Source organism: Harpegnathos saltator, unplaced genomic scaffold (assembly GCF_003227715.2).
Source record: "Harpegnathos saltator strain DR-91 unplaced genomic scaffold, Hsal_v8.6 scaffold426, whole genome shotgun sequence".
Lineage (NCBI taxonomy): Eukaryota > Metazoa > Arthropoda > Insecta > Hymenoptera > Formicidae > Harpegnathos > Harpegnathos saltator.
The window spans coordinates 122405-140425 of record NW_020230235.1 but is presented as its reverse complement, the minus strand read 5'-3'; the positions used below and the strand labels follow the sequence as shown (position 1 = coordinate 140425).

At 39.7% G+C, this 18021-nt stretch overlaps 1 protein-coding gene across 1 annotated transcript in view; it reads left to right on the top strand.

The window, feature by feature from the left end:
- LOC105181441 (sugar transporter SWEET1) overlaps positions 1-18021 on the top strand; it is a 94463-nt gene that overhangs the window by 922 nt on the left and 75520 nt on the right. The gene's annotated exons all lie outside the window — the stretch shown is intronic.

Here is an 18021-nt window from a genome sequence, read left to right as displayed (position 1 = left end):
TCGACGATATATAGCGACATGAACTTGCTCCGTGGCCAAATGTGTGTTTCATGACCACATGTGCATGTAAAAAGTGCGCAAGTTTGAAACGTACGCGAATATCTACTAAATCTTCACCTTGTATATTAAAGTCGATATTATTAGAATTAAACAGACTGATTAGAATTAGTGTAATGTATACATTTATTAACTAAATCTAACCTAACCTAACCTAACCTACCTTACCTATCCACATAGCAAAACTTGATCCTAGGTACGTCCAATAGATGTATCACAAGGGATTTAGTGATATCCGGAATACATTCGTAAAAGGCCGAAATATATACATGGGATGTACTGAGGACGTCTCTATGTCCGCTCATTAAATATCCAGAGAAGTGATACGTGAATGTCATGAGGATATGTATACATAACAATATGTGATCCTACTAATATCCGTAAAATATCTTCCAAATATCAAAAGTGGTGCTAAGGACATCCACAAGATATATCGCGATGAATTCTTTATATCCTGAAGTTATCCTTGCAATACCGAAATAGGCCCGGTTGTTCCAACTGAAAGATAAATTGACTAACAATTAAATCATATGCCTATCTTTATTTTTTGTTCGAAATAAACGGAGACAGACATATAATTAAACTGTTCGTTAACTTATTTTTCGGTTAAAACAATCGGACCAGAGAAATAAATAAATTTCATAACGGTTTGAACATATGTTTCAATGCAATTTAAAATATAGCCTATCATCCAATGAGAAAACTACATTTTCCGAAACGTATTGGTATGCTAAATGATCGGTTACGTTCCAAAGTACCAAGAACAAAATGCCCATACCATTGTAAAATGTAATATACAAAATATGTACTGGGTAATATAATAATAATATGTGCGTCTATCTGTGTGCATAAAAAAGTTAATTTATTATTATTTGAGAAATGTGTAATACAATGTTTATTATTATTTGAGAAATGTGTATACAATGTTTATTGTATGTGTAATACAATATGTAATACAATGTTTATTTGTGTTGCATATAACGAATAAGATATATCATCTGTTCTACAATATATATAACTATCACACAATATATAGTCTATTTCTTAAAATAAAAAAAGACGTTTTATAAAAATATAAAATATTTAGTAAATATTAGACTATTAAGATATTAAATGATTTATCTAAGTATTATATGTTATTATAAAGGATTATAGGACAAATAATATATAGACTAACTTTTTATATTCTTTGTGCTTTCTGAATAACAACTGTTCAGACATAAACAATACATGTTAAATATCTAATTAATGAAAACAAAAACTAATTACTATATGTGAATGGATCAAATAAATATTGCACCATAAAAAAACAGTGTATTGCTGTTCTTCAGTAAACATCAACTAACACACTAGAACATTCTACAGATGTTATGCAGATATCTTGTGTAATTTGTGGCTAATGCACATGTCCTCAGGTACTTCTATAGATAACTTTTTCATTTGGATTATAATAGGACTATTTTGATCAAATTAGGACATACTTTGGAGATCTAATGCTATGTGGGTAACCTAACGTAGCTTAAATCCTTTATCTTACATATAAACTTTTCTAATCTTTTTAGGATTAATTATTTTAGTATATGACTCATCATAGAAAGGTAAAAGATTAGAGCAATATTCCAATAGAATGTAAACATTGCATATTCTTGTAAAGCTCCTCGAATATATATACGTATATTGTTTTAAATAGACCCATCGTCTTTTTATAAACACGAGGAAAACAAAATATACCTGCATCTTTTCACAATTTGCGCAATATTGAAAAGATTTAACATGATTCATTCTATACTTTCTTATGATATTATTATAATATCGCTATATATAAGATGTATACGAGTTCGTGTAATAACTCTCTATCACACGATTTAGCATTATCGACAGCATTGTAGTTAACTCAGTCGAATATAGCTATAATTCCAAAATAAGGAAATGTAGTTAGCCTCGAAATTCAAAAATGCATACATTTTCTTTGCTGAAAAAGAGTAATATGATAAGATTTGTACATAAATAATTTACACAAAAAGCAGTGAAATCATAATAAAAAGTCTTTACAAAAGAAAAGAAAACGCCGAATACATATGAAAAGAAGTACCAAAAAATATCAAAAAGGATATCAATGACTTTAAATATTGGGATGTATGCATCTGCAGCTTGGGATCATCGTAGTTATCCACTCGTTCCTCCACATACTCCAACAAAAAGTATCAAAATAAATAGTATATGTGGATTTAAGAAAACGCAAATGTTTCATTAATTTTGTTAAAAAAAAAATGCGATCAATATAATTAACCAAATATATAATTAACCAATATAATTAACCAATATATAATTAACAAGTACATAATTTTGTTTATTATCAAAGTCTCGCAAACGTTTCTGAACGATATGTGCTACATAGTATGTTTTTACGAAGTATACCGTAATTTAAATAACATATATATATATATATATATGATTATTGTATACTTAATAAAAGTAAAACTTATACAAAAAAAGTGATATATTAAAACAGTAGCGCCAATTGAGAAATCGTATACTTAATATTTTTAGAAATCTCAAATTCAAATTATTTCCCTATTTTAAGATATGTATTATGTACATAATATAAGTTTTTACAAGTACAAATGATATGTTATAACAATTTTACATGTTTATTAGTAGTGTCCAATATTTAATTTATCATTATTTATTATAACACTGAGTTATATGATTGTTTTACTTGTTATTATAATGTACTTAACATAACTTTTTACAAGTAAAAATGATTACATGTAAAATTTATTATAACCTTTTTAAACAAAAAGGTAAAAAAAAGGCGCCAAGTACAAGCGCAACACGTATTGTGCTATTTTTAGAAATTTCATATTCAAATTATTTTTTTTAAGTATGTATGTGTACATAACAAGTTTTTAAAAGTAAAACTTATACAAAAAAAGTTATATATTAAAACAGTAGCACCAACTGAGAAATCGTATACTTAATATTTTTAGAAATCTCAAATTCAAATTATTTCCTTATTTTAAGATATGTATTATGTACATAACATAAGATTTACAAGTACAAATGATATCATGTTATAACAATTTTACACGTTTATTAGTAATGTCCAATATTTAATTTATCATTATTTATTATAACACTAAGTTATATGATTGTTTTACTTGTTATTATAATGTACTTAACATTACTTTCTACAAGTAAAAATGATATCGTGTTATAAAATTTTAACACGTTTATTAATAGTGTTCAATATTTAAAAAAGATATCTCTTTAAAGGTTTACTATTATTACAAATTCAAATTATTTTTTTTAAGTATATATGTGTACATAACATAAGTTTCTACAAGTAAAACTTATACAAAAGAAGTGATATATTAAAATAGTAACGCCAACTGAGAAATCATATACTTAATATTTTTAGAAATCTCAAATTCAAATTATTTCCTTTTTCTAAGATATATATTTATTATGTACATAAGTTTTTACAAGTAAAAATGATATTTATTAGAACACTGAGTTATATGATTATTTTACTTGTTATTATAATGTACATAAATAAGTTTTTACAAGTAAACATTATATCGTGTTATAAAAATTTAACATGTTTATTAATAGTGTCCAATATTTTAAAAAGATATCTTTTTAAAGGTTATTATTATTCAAGAAAATTCAAGAAAAACTAACTACAAAAGATGTCAATAACATTAATTTTTACAAAATTTATCATTATTTATTAGAACACTGAGTTATATGATTTTTTTACATGTTATTATAACAAATTAATTATAACAATGCAATAAAAAATATTTAATACAAAAAATCTTGGCGCGGCTGCACCAAAAAATGTCGGACTAAAACTTGTTTAATACATACATGACAGCATTTTTATTATAATAAAATGTACTTGTAAATTCTCTGTCTATATATACGGTGTAATATTTTATATTTAATTAGACTTTTATGTATATACATCTTCGAAATAGTTTTTGGTGCAGCCGCGCCAAGATTTTTTATATTAAATATTATTTATTGCAATGTTATAGTAATTAATTTGTTATAATAACAAGTAAAAAAATCATATAACTCAGTGTTCTAATAAATAATGATAAATTTTGTAAAAATTAATGTTATTGACATCTTTTGTAGTTAGTTTTTCTTGAATTTTCTTGAATAATAATAACCTGTAAAAAGATATCGTTTTAAAATATTGGACACTATTAATAAACGTGTTAAATTTTTATAACACGATATAATGTTTACTTGTAAAAACTTATTTATGTACATTATAATAACAAGTAAAATAATCATATAACTCAGTGTTCTAATAAATATCATTTTTACTTGTAAAAACTTATGTATATAATAAATATATATCTTAAAAAAAGGAAATAATTTGAATTTGAGATTTCTAAAAATATTAAGTATATGATTTCTCAGTTGGCGTTACTATTTTAATATATCACTTCTTTTGTATAAGTTTTACTTGTAAAAACTTATGTTATGTACACATATATATTTAAAAAAAATAATTTGAATTTGTAATAATAGTAAACCTTTAAAAAGATATCTTTTTTAAATATTGAACACTATTAATAAACGTGTTAAAATTTTATAACACGATATCATTTTTACTTGTAGAAAGTAATGTTAAGTACATTATAATAACAAGTAAAACAATCATATAACTCAGTGTTATAATAAATAATGATAAATTAAATATTGGACATTACTAATAAACGTGTAAAATTGTTATAACATGATATCATTTGTACTTGTAAAAACTTATGTTATGTACATAATATACATCTTAAAAAAAGGAAATAATTTGAATTTGAGATTTCTAAAAATATTAAGTATACGATTTCTCAATTGGCGCTACTGTTTTAATATATCACTTTTTTTGTATAAGTTTTATTTTTATGAAGTATACAATAATCATATATATATATATATATGTTAGGCTTCTCAGTTGGCACTACTGTTCTAATATATCACTTCTTTGGTACAGTAAAATAGTGTTGCAGAGTTTTATTATAGTTATACATTTTACTTGTAAAATTTATGTACACATATATATATATACATTAAAAAAATGATTTGAGTTTGATATTTCTAAAAATAACACAATATGTGTTGCACTTATACTTGACGCCTTTTTTTACCTTTTTATTTAAAAAGGTAAGTTTTATATAAGTTTTACTTGTAAAATCTTATGTGTTATCTTTAAGTTTTACTTGTAAAAACTTGTTATGTACATATATATACCTTTAAAAAAAATTTGAATTTGAATTATGATATACGTTATATTATATTGTCTTATATTAGGTGCGCAACTAAGTTCTCGCTGTTTTTTTGATGAAAATGCAACTTTATTGTGAAAAAATGGTTACAAATGAATCATTCAAAATATTGCCCATCGCTAGCGACAACTTTTTCCCATCTTTCTGGCAGAGCTCGAATACCGTCACGGTAGAAGTGTTCGTCTTTTGAGGCTATCCACGAATCAAGCCATTTTGAGATGTCTTCATATGAGCGGAACTGCTGATTAGCCAGATCATGTGCCATCGAACGGAACAAGTAATAATCGGACGGCGCAATATCTGGGGAATATGGCGGGTGGGGTAGGACTTCCCATTTGAGCGTTTCTAAGTAGGTTTTAACGGGTTTGGCAACGTGAGGTCGAGCGTTGTCATGCTGTAGAATCACTTTTTCCTGCCTCTGCTCGTATTGTGGCCGCTTTTCGCGCAGTGCTCGGCTCAATCGCATCAATTGAGTTCGATACCGTTCCCCAGTGATGGTTTCGTTCGGTTTCAACAGCTCATAATAAATAACACCGCCCTGGTCCCACCAAATACACAGCAAAACCTACGGAGCGTGAATATTCGGCCGAGCCGACGACGTAGAAGCATGACCGGGCAGTCCCCATGATTTTGTTCTCTTTGGGTTGCTGTAATGAATCCATTTTTCATCACCCGTAACGATGCGATGAAGAAAACCCTTCCTTTTTTGCCGCTGGAGCAGTTGTTCACAGGCGAAAAAACGACGCTCAACGTCTCTTGGCTTCAAATCATAAGGAACTCAAGTTCCTTGTTTTTGAATCATTCCCAACGCATGCAATCGCTTGGAAATGGCTTGGCGGGTAACTCTTAATGCTGAAGCAAGCTCTTTTTGCGTTTGGCACGGATCCTCATCGAGCAATGCCTCCAATTCAGCGTCTTCGAAGGTTTTTGGCCTTCTTTCACGCGAACGGTCGTCAACATCGAAATCACCGTCTTTGAAGCGACGGAACCAATCACGGCACGTTGTTTCACTTAGAGCAGCATCTCCGTAAACTTTTTGGAGTTCTCGATGCGCTTCAGCCGCCGTTTTCTTCGAATGAAAGAAGAAAAGCAACACTTCCCGCAAATGACGATTATTTGGCACAAAATCAGACATTTTCACACAACCAAAAGTATATGACGCAAAAACAAAATCACTAATGTGTCAAAGCGGTTTGTTTACCATATGTCTAAGCTTGGTTCATGACGTTTTGGTTATGTCACAATCGACCAGCACTTACTACTGGAGCCATCTCTTTTTTTTTTTTTTTGGTAACGCAGCGGAAATCCATCATGGATACCCCCTCCCCTTGGGGAGGGAGGGGGTTATGTCGGACTCTTACCGACTAAAACCCCTGCGGGATGTCTACCTGTCGGGCCGTTGGGTGGGGAGTTAGGGGAACTGCTCTCGCATTCCCTCCCCAACCCCCCGGCCCCAGGGCTCTCCGGGAGCATCACGCCATCTATGTACCGCGCCCTGTCCCACTGAGGGAGTCCAGGGCGCGGTCCCCGGTGGGTTGCCCCACCGGTTGGCCTTCTAGTCACACCTATTAGGAGGAAGGGGACACCCACCCCTCCTCCTTTGCCCCCCCTCCTTGTCAGTCAAGGGAGGGAGGGCTTTGGGGGGAGCGGACCCGGCCTCAACCAGGACACCGCCCCCCCTTTGCCCTACCTATCCGAACGCGCGGGGGGACCAGGGGACCCTAGTCCCCTCCCCCGCGCGGACGGTGGCGGGCCCGAGGCGGCCGAGGAGTCCCCGACCCGTCGCTATCGACGGGCGAGTCCTCCTCGGCCGACGCCACCTCGGGTCCGCTGCCGATTCCTCCTCCTGGGGAGCGTCGACTGGAACGTCGCCTCTTGCGACGCACTCCCGGTCGACGTCCCCACTCCGCGGCCTCCTTCTGCGAGATGACCTCTCTGCAGAAGGAGGCCGCTGCGTCCCTCGCCTCCTTGCTCCCGCACATGGCCTTGACCATGCGCGGGAGCGAGAGCTCCCCCGCATTCGGCACCTCACCGCCCCCTCAAGGACATGGCGCTCCCCGTCCCATGCCGAGCATGCGGACAGGGTGTGATGCGCCGTGTCCTCGAGAATGGGGCAGTGATGGCATCGAGTGGTGGGCTCCTTTCTTATTTGGTGCAGATACCGACCGAAGCAACCATGCCCGGTCAGCATCTGCACCAGGCAGGAGGGGACGTGGAAAGTCATTCCACGTCCCCTCCTGCCTGTCACTTCAGACAGGCAAGGGCGGACAGCCGCGGCCGGACCGGACCGGACACTTTCGGGTCGGACAACTCGTCCGCCCACTTCCGAAGTGTTCGGTCCCTGGCCTGGAGTTTCAGGCCCTTCATGTCCCTGGCCCTTAGCGTCCCCTCCGCGCGGAGCTCCTTCACTCGCCAATAGAGGATATGCCTCTCGTCAGCGAGGAGCTCCACGGGAGGGATGCCGGCCAGAGTGGTCGCCGCCATGTATGACACGGTCCGATACCCTCGAATCGCCCTCATCAATATTGGCCTCAAGGCCTGCCGGAGGGAGCGTTTTCCCCTCCGGCGGACCAAGAGGCTGGGCGCCCCGTATAAGGCGATCGAGAGCACGGGCGTGACATACAGGCGGAGTGCCATCCATCCCGGACTCCCCTGGGCGCGCATCAGGCTGGCGACAGCCAGACCCGTCTTGCACACTCGTGGGGCCAGGTTCCCAAAGTGGGGCCCGAAACTCCAACGTCAGGCCGAGATACTTTATCGTCGGCCCGACGTGGACGCCATCCACAAGGACCTGTGTCTCCAGGGGCGCCCCTCGACCTCGGCCGTAAAAATATACGGCTTCGGTCTTCTGGGGCGCCACCGAGAGACCCAGGTCCTTTATGGCTCACCACCGATGCCAGTGCCGCCTCCGCGCGGAGGAGGGCTTCCCCCCAGTTCTCCCCCCCGGCCGCCACTAAGGTGTCATCTGCGTAGCAGATGACGTGGCAGCCTGGGGGGAGCAGAGTTGCCAGCACCCGGTCGAACGCGATGTTCCAGAGCAGGGGGCCCAGGACGGACCCCTGCGGAACACCGCGCTCCATGGTGCGCCGGCCCTGGACCCCGCCCTCCACTGGGAAGGCGAGGTCCCTGCCCCCGAAGTAGGCCGAAAGGATGCGCCGGAGATAGGCGGGCACGCCGTGATACACAAGCGCCCGTCCTATCTCCGGCCACGGCAGGGTGTTGAATGCGTTCCTTATGTCTAAGGAAACGGCAAGCAACACCCCGCTGTTCCTCTCCACGACCGCCTGGGTCAGGCCCCGGAGACACTAGACTGCGCCCAGCGTTGATCTCCCGGGCCTGAACCCAAACTGGCGGCCGTGGAGGTTCGGCCCCTTCGAAGACAGGTGCTGGACTAGGCGGTCGGCAATGATGCGTTCGAGCAACTTGCCCGCCTCGTCCAGCAGGCATATCGGCCTGTAGGCTGACGCACTACCGGGTGCTTTGCCCTCCTTGGGGAGGAGGACCAACTTAGCCCTCCTCTACTCTGGGGGGAATATCCCCTCCCTGAGGCACCCGCTCAAAACCCTGCGCGTGGTTGCGAATAGGTTTCCCTCGCCGAGTGCGAGGGCCCAGGCGCGGCCAGGAATTCCGTCGGGGCCAGGGGCTTTACCCCTGACCTCGAGCCTCTTCCTAGCCCTGTTGAGCTCCTCTGGACTGACCTCCAAGCCCTCGTCCCAATCTCCCTCCCCCATTTCTGGGGGAGGGATAACGGGTGGACCCCCTTCTGCCCTCGGGAAGAGGGCATCCAGGAGCCCGTCGAGGGCCTGGTGGTCCATCTGCTCGGTCGGTGGGGGCGCCCAAGGGCGGACCTTCCCGGTCACCCTTTTGTAAGGGCGCCCCCACGGATCGTCGTCCAGGGAGCTCATCAGTTGCTCCCAGGCCGCTCGCTTTGCCTCGGCGATGGCGATTTTCAGGGCCTTCCTCGCCCGGAAATATTCCCTTTTTGTCCCCGTGACATCCCCATCATCCCGCCGGGCCCGTGTTAGCAGCCTCCTGGCTGCGTGGAGCTACTGGTGGAGCATCTGAGCTTGCGAAGCTCCTCGCTCCATCAGTACGTTGCCCGGCGGCCGCAAGGCGGTCGACCACGGCTCTGAGCCGGTCGACCTCCGCCTTGCAGCCGCAGTCTAGGAGCTGGACCCCCATAGCAGCGTCGAGTTCCTTCTCCGCCCCTATCGTTCTCACCATGGGGGGAGGGGTTTCCCTCAGGTCCTCCATGGTATCGTCCAGGACTGGGATGTCCAGGTCCTTCCTCCCTATACTGGAGCAATCTCTTGAAAAACAGCGGGAACTTAGTTGCGCACCTAATACTATGTTACATTATTATTTTATATATACGTCACGTACATACATCATTAATATATAAATGTTATTCATTTATACTTATTAATTAACCAGCTAAATCGCGTAATACCTGCACCACTTATAAATTGTATCAAGCCGTCCTTATAATTGAAAGGCGATTACCCTGGACGACGAGTCAATAAATACCGGTATTGATTTTTCGATGGCATAGCTCATCACATCGTCTGCTCAGCATCAGCTGATCGGCAATCAAATGACGTGCGTCATAACATACCAACGCATACCAACATCCTCACCTTTTTATGCCTCTCTCTTTCACCCCTCTCGCTCGTTCTCTTTCTCGCCTGTTCCCACCCTCCCTCTCTCTCTCCCGTTCTCTCTCACGTTCTCTCTCCCGTTCTCTCTCCTGTCCTCTTTGCCGTTCTCTCTCCCGTTCTCTCTCCCGTTCTCTCTCACGTTCTCTCTCCCGTTCTCTTTCCCATTTTCTTTCCCGTTCTCTCTCGCGTTCTCTCTCGCGTTCTCTCTCCCGTTCTCTCTCCTGTTCTCTCTCCCGTTCTCTCTGCCGTTCTCTCTCTCTCTCTCTCTCTCTCTCTCTCTCTCGCTCGCTCTCGCTCTCTTTCTCTCTGTCATACATTTTCACCTCCTGTATTCTAGCAAAAAATATTCTCTCTCTTACTCTCTATCGCTTGCTCACTCGCACTCGCTGCTCTTTGCTTCTTCAGCGCGCTCGTAACGCCTCTGGTGTCGGAAAAACGAGATGCACAAATCCCCTCTCCTCGGCGGTCTAGCGTTTCTTTCTTCCTTTCTTACTAAATCATAATTTTCCGTAATTTGGATTTTGTCTTAAAATATATATACTTGGAGACAACGTACACAAAAAACACTAGGACACTTTTCTTTCTATTTTTTAAGACTGAATCGATTGGGACTAAAAAACGTCAATCGGTTCAGTCATTACTGAGATATGAATATCTCACCTCGTTTCAACTCGCAGTTTCGCGTATAATAGGCACGGTGTGCCTCTTGATACTGTAATTTATTATATATTTATTATATTATATTTATTAAACGGTGAAATATCTAAATAAGATACTGAAGAAAAACTTAACATCGAGGTCAAAAACTCGGCATGCCCTGAGCGTTGAAATATATATACATGTATATACACTGCCCAAAAGAATTATGGCATAGGTAATTTATTGCCGAAAATTGGCCAACTTGACTGGCGATTACTTCGCGAAAAATTATTGTAGTGAAAAACTAATGATTTTTTTTTCAAAATGAAGCTTGAAATTTCTGCTTTAAGAATGTATTTCCATTTTTTGCATGCGATGCACTCCGACCCCTGTAGCCCCTGACATCTGAGGGCATGTTTGGTATACTGAAAATTGCAAAGTTTAACGGAATGCACGGACGTGGACAATTTTTTTTCGGGGACGCCGTTTACATCGTCATAAAGTTCAAATCTTCCCTTTCAATTTGAAAAAAAAAATGGAGTCGCTACAACTTCTTTTCGCAAAGTTATAGCCCTTCAAAAATATCGTTTTTTACCTCTGGGCCAAGTACCGGCCGGCGGATTAAATGACTGGGAATCATAGTGGAGCAACGGCAAAAGTGTTTGTTGACATACACACGCAAGCACACGCGTATGTTTTTCAGCTCCTGGCTCGTGTTTTGACCACAGCCAACAGTCCTAGCATCGGCAAACGAACTCTCCGTATTTTCCACGGCTCCGTATGATTTCTGAAAAGCTGTAACTTCGCGAAAAAAAATTGTAGCAACTCCCTTTTTTTCAAATTGAAGGGGAAGATTTGAACTTTATGACGATGCAAACAGCGTCCCAGAAAAAAATTGTCCACGTCCATGCATTCCGTCAAACTTTGCAATTTTCAGTATACCAAACATGCCCTCAGATGTCAGGGGTTACGGGGTAGGGGTACATCGCATGCAAAAAATGGAGATACATTCTTAAAGCAGAAACCTCAAGCTTTATTTTGAAACAAAAATCATTAGTATACAATAATTTTTCCTGAAGTAATCGCCAGTCAAAGTTAGTCAATTTTCAGCAATAAATTATCTATGCCATAATTCTTTTGAGCAGTTCGAGGATAGTCCCAGAAGTACCGGACTTGACGTATACCAGATCTGTAAATATGAAACCGGAATTTGCCCATAGATGGCTCTAGCTGTCAATGTAGTTACCGTCAAACCGCGAACAACGAGAAGCGAGCGAGCTATAAGGAAAAACCTATAAAGAAAAAGCTCGCTCGCTCCTCGTCGCGCGCGATCGCCTCTTGTCGCTTACGTTGCCCCTCGCCGCGCGCGCTTGCCTGCCGCCACTCACTGACTCCGCCTGTATCAAATGTCTACGTGCTTACTGCGGCCGCCCTCTGCTCTCTACGCGCTCGTTGGCTCACATGTTTTAATTAATAACTCGATAAATATTGCCAATTTGACATTATGGTATATGACTTTTCTTCTCGGCTACACCCAATCTATCTCCAACTTTCGTCTGCATGATCAGGTATCAAACACCCTGTATAAAGTAATCATTTAGAACACATAAAAATCGCAATGAAAAGTAGAAAGCCTTTTACATTGTATTCTATTGGGTGAGTGCAAAAGTTCGTACGGAGTTTCAATAGATGGAGTTATAAGCGTCGTAAAGTGTTGTCATTAATACTTCCATCTACATATTATATAACGTTAGAAAGGTGACGACTTCAGCTATTATTAAAAAAAAAATCATTTGTTTTCATACAAACTGCTTCGAGAAATATCACTTTAAAAATGAGTATCGATAAGGTGCATTTACGGCATGTTATGCTTTACGAGTTTCGGAAGGGAATAAACGTTGCCGCAGCCGTAAAAAAACATTCAGGATGTTTATCAGGATGAAGCACCAGCTAAACGAACTGTGGAAAAATGGTTTGCTAAATTTCGGCGCGGAGAATTTAACCTTGAAGACGAGCCACGCTCTGGTCGACCTTCTGACATTGATGACGATGTTTTGCGTACTTTAGTGTTCAATAATCCGCGAATTTCAACAGAAGAAGTTGCTACAGCACTAAACGTTGACCGATCAACCGCTTTTCGGCGTTTAAAAAAGATGGGATTCGATTTGAAGCTCGATATATGCCCTATTTGCTGACCGAGAAGAACAAAATCAAGCGAATTTCTGCAGCCGTTTCTTTACTCGGGCGGCTCAATAACGAGTCGTTTTTGGATCGACTAGTGACGGGCGATGAGAAATGGGTCCTCTACAACAATGTTCAGCGCAAACGGACATGGAAACAATCAGGTGAGCATGCTGACGTAATGCCAAAGGCCAGTTTGCACCCGATGAAGGTGATGCTCTCTGTTTGGTGGGATTGCAAGGGCATAATCTATTTCGAGCTTCTCCCCGCTGGCGAAACGATTGATTCGGACAAGTACTGTCGCCAATTAACCAATCTGAATCGAGAAATAAAAGAGAAACGTCCGATTTTGTCAAATCGCAAGGGAGTCGTCTTTCATCACGACAACGCCAGACCACACGTTTCGAAAAAGACGCTGCGCAAACTGAAGAGCCTGAAATGGGATGTCTTAACGCATCCACCGTATTCTCCTGATATCGCACCATCTGACTATCACTTGTTCCGGTTATTGCAAAATTATTTAAATGGAAAAAACTTTGACTCTTTGGAGGCCTTAAAAAACGGCGTCTCTTCGTTCTTCGAATCTAAACCGCGCAGTTTTTATGATCGCGGCATCCGTATGCTGCCAGAACGTTGGGAAAAGATTATAGAAAACGATGGAGAATATATCATTGATTGAATAAAGATTTTTGTTTGCCTAATCACTGTGTGACTTTTACTCACAAACTCCGCACGAACTTTTGCACTCACCCAATATGTGTTGAGACATTATATCTTGAAGTTTTAGTGTTTTATCGTCCTGTACAAGTATACAAACGATTTAACAGCACATAGATATCTATTTTTGTCACACATATTTAGAATACAATTCCATAATATGGTTCACACTGTTTTCGCTGTGTTTCTTTCGGTGCATGTATTCTCAGAGGAATTTGCATGTATTCAACATGCAAATAATATATTTACAAAAGTTGTTTTATGTAAACTATACGTATAATTTATACGTATTCGTTCTTCGATACGATTCGTTTTTCGAATCGATATAAGTAAAAGGCTAATAAAAAGTATATCATGCAAACGCTTAGCCATATTACATAATCATTTATATATTTGTATAATTTAATATGATACATATAAATTTACAAATATTAATAAAATATATCACGACAATATTATATAAAAGAGAATATAGAATGGGCTCCTCTATCGCCCATTCCCGTGAGAACGCAACCAATATATTTTTTTTCGTCTCCCCGACTTTTGTAAACATTGCATCAAGGCATCTTTTCTCTCGAAGATATTTATTCGAGATTTTTTTTAAGAATAATTTTTTCTCGCCTTGGAAAAGGCAACAGTCTATTGCCTTCTATAATTTTGTAAAAGTGTTGTCTCATGCATAATACATCCTTGGAGTATTTTTCATCGCAAGGATTTCCGCCTAATGTTATAGTTGTAGCGAAAGCTGCAGCATAAATTCCACAAGACGTGAAATCCGGTTGTGTATCAACATTTTCAAAAATGATGTTACTTTCGCTTATTTGCGGATAACGGCGATGAATATAATTTTTCTCTTTAGCTACCAACTTATCGTACATACAGTTAGGTAAACTGTCGTACACGCAAAGTTTGGTGCCATCGAGGAAAATACATCGCCAATGATCACTGCAATTACCTTCAATGATCTGTAAGCTCTTATTGTTCTGACTAGCTCCGATTATATGAGGTAATTCTAAATATAGCACACTTTATGTTTCAAATGCAGAAATTTCTCTTATGACGCGTAAAAATCGATCCAACGATTCGTCGTTTAACTTGCTGCATCTAGGCAAGACATTTTCTTTCACGAAAGAAATAGGAGCAATCATGTCACCCAGAATTTTTTCGTCTCACCACATTATCTGTTGTTAGGTCTCATTTGTCATTTGAGTAACTAACAATGACACAATCGTCATCTTGCTCCAAATCTAGAGAAGCAATAGTTTGCAAAACATTTGATTTTAATCGTTTGCTCTTTTGGATGCTTTCTCTTTTTATATCTCATCGGTTAGTTTTTCGACTAGTAAATTTTTTGCATGCTTGTTCTTTAGCTTCCATTATATATCTTGGATCTCTAATTGGCATATGCCTATTATGGCGGTTGTCCAAGATTTTCAGAAGCATGCATTCATTATAGAAGCGTGTCAAATAGGGCAGCATTTTATTTTTCCAACAAGCAACGTCTTTGTTAATACGTAACGTTTTAAAACGTTTTGGCGTCCATATAACAAAAATGCAGTAATCTCGCTGCGTTATATTCAATGCCCTTGAATCTGATAAAAATATCGGTGATTCCGATTCATTTCATCAGGATTTTCTATCAAAAATGCCTCTCAATTGAGGCAATGTCTTTATAGCCTCGTCTGCTGTTAAATGCTCAGCTGACAAAGGACATTTGATTTCGACGAGACCATCTTTTTCAATGAGTCCGTCAGGAGAAGCATCTAAGCATGGATTTTCATCATCAATGAATAATCCGCAAATTTTTATTACTTTATTCAGCTTTGCGCTCAATTCTTTCCTTGCGTTCTCTTCGTTTTCACGACCATATTTCATGGCTACGGTGTCGATAAACGGAGGAAACAAAATATTTTTTACAGTCCCTGCGCAAGACGTTGTTGGTCTCATGCGGCACACGGTTCCAAAATTGGATGCCGTCAACATTTCACGTCTCAATGAATGCCATAATTCGGATTCATTTTGACCTCTCTTATTGCATTCAACTTTCTCTCTGCCTCTACTATTTTCGAATAACTTTTCCAAATGATTTTTTCGAAATTGCTCGTATACTTCAAATGGAAGATCTGGTTTTTGCGATTGCGGGCCGTAATAACGATTTGCTCCCGACACGCGTTTTAATTTTTTATCTTCCGTCTACTAGTCGAGATTCTCTGTTTTTCACAACTTTGATCTGTCATCCTTTTCCCAATTTCTCGACAACGGGAGGGACACTTTTGCACATGTCTTTATGCACTTGCGTTAGAACTTGTTGCGTATATACTGATGCTGCAATCCTGACATTGTAAGAGCCTCGTTCATCAAAATGAATGTGCTTTCCACCGATGTCCTCGCAGATTATCGAATTGAACGATTCTGCACGATTATTTGTTACATTGCATAACAAGCTATCGGAATGAGCGCTTATAAATCTGCAAGCATCTTCTATTTTCGCTTACAGACCGTGCAACTTTAAAAATGGTACATAACTTTTCTCTATTTCGTCGCGGTCATCTGTGCATGTACGACCGCGTTCTTTAGATCGTTTATGCTCACCATAAATATGGCTAGGAATATTTAAAATATCTTTTTGTAATTCTATAACCTTGTAATAATGAGGTCGCCCTTCTTTATTTCGTATAGCGACTGCTTTTCTCAATTCTCTTCGCATATTTACAATGTTGTTTTCTACAACATTTCGTATTTGCGCAAAGCCACGTTTTCTTTGCATTTTCGGCTGAGTCGTTTGTGATACGATTCTCAGCTTCCTGCACATATTACGAAGCAGGTGATTTATGCATTCCACTTCCTTTACCATCACCTTTTGCTCGCGATATGGATTATTATTTATATTTGTTAGCTGATTATTCGCGTTATCATGCGTAACGTCGTAACGCTTTCGTCGGACGTTTTTTTCGAGTTGCTTATATGTTGCGGCACGCACGAAGTCAGCGCGCAATACCGATTTTTCACTGTTTCCCAAATGCATATACGTACACTGTGTTGCATCGATTCGTTCCGCGAGAGGGGAAATGGAGGTTCCCCTCTCTGGCACGCTATTGTGCGCCAGCTCTCGGCGGCCGGCCGCCCGAGCACTCAACTTATCGACGACTTTACCGACATTTTTTACTTTGTTGTAAGACGTACGACTAGTGCAGTACTTAACACTACACGATGGCATTGTTTCACCAAACTAAATAAAAATATCATACAATGCCAATAACCTAACAGGCACGCATGAAAGAAGCCATCTTGCTTTTTAGCATTTGTGGGTAAATCCTGATTGGTTAAAGAGCAGACGCCATTTTGAACCACTGCGCATCCTCGGGAATGGTTCACCTTTCTTATTACACCATGGGCTCAGCACTGAGCGATAAGCATGTTCACAGTCGCCACCTATACAGGTTTAATGGAACTGGACATTTTGATGACGAATTTTTGGACGTGATAGTTTTCCACGATTTCGTACTTTGAACTAAAATATTTTGACTTACAGCCCAGACAGCACCGGACATCCAATGGATGTACGTTTCATGTCCAATTTATGTCCGTATGTCCGATTTATGTCCGTGGACATAAATTGGATGTAACAAAGATGTCCTTATTGGACAACAGACCTGTAGAACGCCCGATGTACGTCCATCGGACGTCCTATGTCTGAAGTTGTGACAAACGTACGTCCTATGGACGTCTTTTGTAAACAAATGGACATATAACGGATGTCCAGTGGACATCCGTGTGCTGTCTGGGAGTGCACGTACCAGGTCTGTAAATATGAAACCGGAATTTGCCCATAGATGGCCCTAGCTGTCAATGTAGTTACCGTCAAACCGCGTCATTGGCGCCATTTCCATTTGTTGACATCTGAAAAAGATTTGCAACTCACAACAATACAAGTTTCATACAACAGCATAGTTTGTAATAGCGTTGAACATGTCGAATTTTGTGCCTGGAAGCTACGATTTGCGGACAGCATTGATTTTCTGTTACCATTTGAAGAAAACTGCTGCAGAATCGCATCGAATGCTTGTCGAAGCTTACGGTGAGCATGCTCTTGGTAAATCACAGTGCTTTGAGTGGTTTAAAAAATTCAAACGTGGTGATTTTGACGTGAGAAACGGAGAACGTGGAAGACCACCGAAAAAGTTTGAAGACAGCGAATTGCAAGCATTGTTGGATGAGGATGACTCTCAAACGCAATAACAACTCGTGGATCAATTAAATGTGACACGAGAAGCCGTCTCCATACGTTTGAAAGCCATGGGAAAGATCCAGAAGATAGGAAAATGGGTACCACATGAACTGAATGAAAAACGACAGGAAAATCGAAAAACCACTTGCGAAATGCTGCTCGCCAGGTACAAAAGAAAGTCTCCATCGAATTGTGACTGGCGATGAAAAGTGGATATGTTTTGAGAATCCTAAGCGTAAAA